Genomic DNA, 5,742 nt, shown 5'->3' on the forward strand with positions numbered 1-5,742 from the left:
GTACTGTCAAACCCCCATTAAATTCTGTCCTAAGTTGACCAATGCGTTGCTATTTGTATGGTGTTGAGCGATCCCGCAGTTAGACGGTTATCACACTGACATTTTAAACGCTATTTTACAGGGATATCTACGTTTATGGGTACAACGGTTGTCCATGTATAGGTAGAAATAAAAGCTTTTGTGGAGGCTTGTGCTCGAAAGCCTACCGTTAAGCACTGCACCGAAAACGGGAAACCTTTCTTCGATATATCGACAAAATGCTCTAGTACATAGCGCTTCGGACACACCTTAGCCCGGATCAGAGACGTTTATTGTATACAGAGACCGTGGGACACCAACATAGGGCATCCTGGTCAGCGATGACAACGTGGCCATAATGTGAGATATCCCGTGACACGAAGTTTCGCCCTGTATTTTATAGACCACCGTGTTTTTCTCATAGAAACGTACCAACACCGTAGTTGTCCGAAATGGACGTGCGGAAAGCATATGCTTAAACAGTTCATTTATTCCTACGGGTGGTATTTTAAGAACAGTACTTAACATATAATAAACATTTTCAAATGAAGGTGGCAACCCAAGACTTTACCTTTTGCTCAAATGTTGAAGCAAGGCTACTTGTGACTTGCACCAACCCTACTTGTGACATCTACTGCGTCGCTTTGGAACACTTCTTCTGATCTCATGCGAAGCTGTCCGACCTCAGTGGCCTATGATGTGAGTCGTGCGTTGCTACGCCAACTGACCGGGTTCAAGCCGAAGTTCTTCTAATATTTCCCACAAAATGCTGACACTTTTTTATTATTGTCTTACTATTTCTGAAAATAAAGGTAGATAGTTATCTTTTAGGTATGCGTAGCCTAACAGCACGTTTGTTAGTTCGGTGATTATTTTATACGACCAGAAAAACAGGCGCAGTTGTGGTGCGTCGAAGCCTACGGGTTTGTCACATACACATGCAGGAGGCCATCAGTGGGAGCCTGGACAGAGGGGCACCCAGACTCCATGAAGCTTTTGGAGAGCGTCGCCAACCTCGTTTTACTCAAAACACAATTTCTCTCTGTCTCTATTTTACCTTTGTAATGAATACGACAACAATGGCGGTTCCACTTCCGAACACGCAAGCTACCGTGAGCTAACCACGCCACGCTCTCTGGTCGAAGGAAGAACCCGTGGGTTATGTGCGAACTGTGCGCCAAATTGTTGTGGCATGGTCTTCAGGCGAGACGTTTCCTTCTGGTACGGAATTTCCTGGGCACACCCAGTTCCATCGACGGCTTTACCTAGAAGACTGCTTCTATTCTTTTATGCAAGTGTTAAAAGAACACCGCTCTTCTATCTCAGCAACCTCACCAAACTCTGTACGGAAACTGAAAGTGCAGAACAGGTTTGTTTGTTAATTCCTGGGCGCGGATTGTTATCTGTGACGACGTCTAGCGAACCATCGAAAGTATATGTCACTGACGCAAAACGGCTTGCGTTTCCGGGACGATGATCACGATTACATTCTGTAGGACGTTTTTTTCCTCCTTGGTCTCCATGCCATATCGAGAAGCAGAATGGCAGTTAGAAATAGTGAGGTGAATCAAGGCCCGTACTTCATTATTTAGCTGAAAATATTTGCAATCCGAAAGAAGTGTATCCCTCAATAGAGTGTGACGGTGATGTAAAAAACTAACGAGTAACACAAATTTTATTTGGTTGCTCAAGGCAGAGCAGCGGTGTTTACTGACATCAATCATCACGTTGAGCCTTCATTTCTTGCATGTTGTCGATACAGGCAAACACCTCAGTATCACATTAAAATCTGTGGTTTTTTACCAACGACCTGGGCTTGTTTCTCAGCACTGCTAACATTTTTCCCCGAGAACCAGTGATTATTAATTGTAAAAATATATCTTCCCTGAATTCTGCGCAATCGTTTTGTTAAAGACGTGATCTGGTATCTTTGAGGTCAGTTGGGAGGCTGGCGCGGCATACGAACAAGTGTAATCCCATTTTGAAATCGTACTGGTGCTTGTAAATTTCTTGGAACAGAATATCGCGTGCCTCAGTTATACACGCCGAAAGCTTTGAAAATATTTTTTCCGTTCAGTGTGGGCTGCAGGAGAGGCAACAGAGAAGGAGGCATACACATTGTCCTAGCAAGAGATGATGTGTTTAGCCTCCTATGTGCATTGGGCCGCGAGTACAAGCGGCGTCCAGAGCTCGTTACACCAGGGCTTGGGGTCACTCGGCCGCTGACCTGACGAGCTCGGTCTCCCACTGCTCAGGGTTGGGCGATGGGATGGGGTTAGGGTGATGAGGACAACAGAAAACAGGGTGGTAAGTGCTTCGATGTGTGTGACAATGCGGACAGTTGTAGAAGAATAGGGGCGGTGAAGTGTGGTGTATGACGGGGTGAGTATCGAAGGTTTCAGTTTGCAGGCGGCGATAAAGGAAAGCGTGGTGTGTTAGGAGGGAGGGGTGGGGCGGGGGGTATATTCTTTGTGTTTGTCTGTGGTAGGAGGGTATGAATAAACTTGTGGAATCAAGGGGAAAGAGCGTGTATTCAATTATGGAAGGGCATACCGACAGATGTCGGTCCTTGCGGTGGGGAGTGCCTTGTAGAGTAGACCGCGTGCTGCGACATGAGCCGCTTCATTCCCAACCACGCCGGCATGGCCAGGAGACAAAAAGCAACAGAAAAAAAAGCATGTCGCCACCGTTTTCCGTGGTAATTTCTAGTAGAAGCGAACTTTTTGTGGTGGAGCTAATGTATAGCAGTTCAGATTCGTGTTTAAAGTTGGATGCATTACTAACGTGATATATTCAGTGCTTGTGCCTAATACTGCAGACTTGCAGTGCTTCACAACTACATGCAGCTAAACTTAACCGATGCCACTTCCTAGTGAATCAAATTATGGCAACCCTACTTTTGTCGCAGTTTAGTCCGTTTTGAAGGGAACTATTGAATCCTACGAGAAATGGCGTCATTCAATTCTCGGTCCATTACGCGGGTTCGACACGTTCTGAAAAGAACCGAAGATCAGGGGATGTAACGGGACAGAAACGGGGGTTTATAGACAAAAAATGTCTTTTTTCTGTCGGCGTCTACATCGATGGGGGCAGTCTCCAGGATACACACGTCCAGACGGCCCTTCGGCGCACCCTGCGAAAATGAAACACGGGTGTGTTATGATGGGGAATGCATGCGCGGCATGCAAGCGATCATAAGACGTGCCCTGGCCGCTGCATATTTGTGTGTTTATTGAACGATACAACCACGCTAAATAGAAACTACAGCGCAGTCATTGGATATTTCAGATCACTCAACGATAATAGTGTCATCGCGTTTCTTTCTAATGAAAACTTTTGTCTGGGAAAGCCACAGTAAACGGTAAGAAAGGTGATTTAATAAAAAGAGTAAAATGACCGCAAATGCTTCACTGTGATCTTCATCCTTGTTGCTAACGACGAATTCCAATATTTGAGAATACACAAGCGATAATCAATCGTTTGCGGTAAATAGCAGTTTTAGGCAGTACGCGGGTTATTGTAAACCTGCGTTTCCAGCAGGTCGTCCCTTTCACATACCCGGGTAAACGACACGAATTCAACGAATTAAATGGCGTGACATGTTCTCGCAGTGTGAGAGCTCCGTTTTCCAGGGGAATTTGATAAACCGTGGGTTTCGACATCCCATGTGACCGGTATAATTTTGAGTTATTCGGGACGCCCCACTGGCATTGTCACCTGGACTTAAACTCTCCCCGATCCTGTAGAACTTGCTTGCAGACGTTAAGAGAACCGGGTAATACCTGACAGACGGTTAGGCATTGGCAGTCATGCATAGCTAAAGTGCGAACGCACGGGTCCTGGCTTCCTTGATAGCATTTTAGCCGGCTTTATGAAACAAGAGTGAAGTGCGATTGATTTTTCGGGGGTATTCTACCGCCGAAGCTGCGTCTAGGCTGTGATGCGCGCCGTGGTAGAAGGCTCCGGAATATTTCTGTTCCAAAGAGGCCTCTACGTGCGGGAGAATCTGAACGCATGGGCGCTTTTGCGTTCCGCCTCCACCAAAAAAGCTCTTTCTGCGGCCTGGAATCAAACCACGTCCTTGAACTCAGCAGCGCAACACCTCAGCCACTGAGCCACCATGGAGGGGAACGGTTGCAACAGGGTGAAACAAGGCAGAGGCGGCGAGTGGCTGTGGGAGCTCGACCCTGGGCGACACATTTGGTGTGACGGAGAGCTATCGCCGTCAGTGTCACGTGACAAAATTGCCTATGATGACGTTATTGGAATGATCATCATTTTGTGTTCGTTTTTTTGCGTGCAGTCCAGGAAAAACGATCAAGTATATGCAGCCAATGCCTACCCTTCAGTGAATGGAACACTCATTTTTCTTAGCCACGAATGCCTGATCTAGCATTCCATTCTTGGCGAACCTGATTCCCTGCTCGGTGAGCACGTCCTGCTCTGGCGTTCAAAGCCCGGAAAGCGAAGCTTAGCGCACGTCCATCGCACACCACCCCAAGCATATTTGCGATCACCCTCGCGAACGATCCTTCTGCTTTCAAACTTCAGAACGCGGAGCTTTGCACACTTCCATCGCAAACCGCATCAAGCGTACTTTGAGATAACCCTCGCAAACGATCCCTTTTCTTTAAAAGCCCAGAAAGTGAAACTTTGCACAATTCCACCTTACAAAACGCCAAGCGTAAAAAGAGATCACCCTCACGAACAATCCCTCTGCTTTCAAAGCCCAGAAAGCGGAGCTTTGAGCACGTCCATCGCACACCACGTCAAATGTACTTTGCCATCACCCTTGCGAAGAATACCGCTTTTCTCGCGTCAGGAATCAGGAACGACATTGAACCCACACGCGCTTTAAGGTAACAGCCCATGTGTGACCCCGGTGTACAGGACATGGTGTGCCTACTATTACTATTACATCTTTACAGACACTATTACAGACACTATTACATCACAGGCAATTTACAATGTACGTTACGTACGTTATTCATTCTCTAGTGTCCTTGTGCACCGTAGAAAACTCGACATTCCAGGTACCTCCTACGTAGAGAGTTCTAGGGATACCTCCTCTATTCCTAACCTCTGCAGCAGGCATCGAAGCGCTCGTGCCGGTTGGGCTGGCGGTGCTCTGTGAGGCCACTCTTCCGGCATGCAGCCGAGCAGCGAAAGACGACGATGAAGGCTCGAAGGCTCAGCAAACGAACCACTGGTCGAAGGCTCCCGAGGGGCGCTCCGAGAATTGACATCGCCTCCCCCGGTACCCGCCCATGCCCAGAGTGTGTGGACCACCACCCGCAACTTGGCCCTCTCCTCAGCGATGGCATCGTGGAGGCGCACGTGCTCCCTCCGGAGAAACGCGGTGCAGACAAGCATCGCCTGTTGGCGTGGGAAACAGCAGAGAGAAGCTCAGCTCCCTGGCCTCTGTTGCAGATGTTTGTACCGCCGAAATTAACCATATAACCTAATCAAAATTGTTGATAACTCCATAAATTTTACAGGGATGTGAACGTAGGAGATTAACGCGATACCATATTGCGGTAATATTGTCCTGCGGGAACTTCATTCATTAGGAAGCGATATCCCTTTAAAGGGGAACGAAAGGATGAATGAAATAATGTTTAATCCTGAAGATCATAGGTTTCTCGGGTAGCTGAACTTTTTTTCGACGAGCAACGATGTGCTATTTGCTGAGAAATAAGGAAACAAATCTGGCATTTCTTTCAC

Source organism: Haemaphysalis longicornis, unplaced genomic scaffold, assembly GCF_048455015.1.
Source record: "Haemaphysalis longicornis isolate Haplotype H1 unplaced genomic scaffold, Haemaphysalis longicornis Haplotype H1 scaffold_6, whole genome shotgun sequence".
In the NCBI taxonomy this organism is placed as follows: Eukaryota; Metazoa; Arthropoda; class Arachnida; order Ixodida; family Ixodidae; genus Haemaphysalis; species Haemaphysalis longicornis.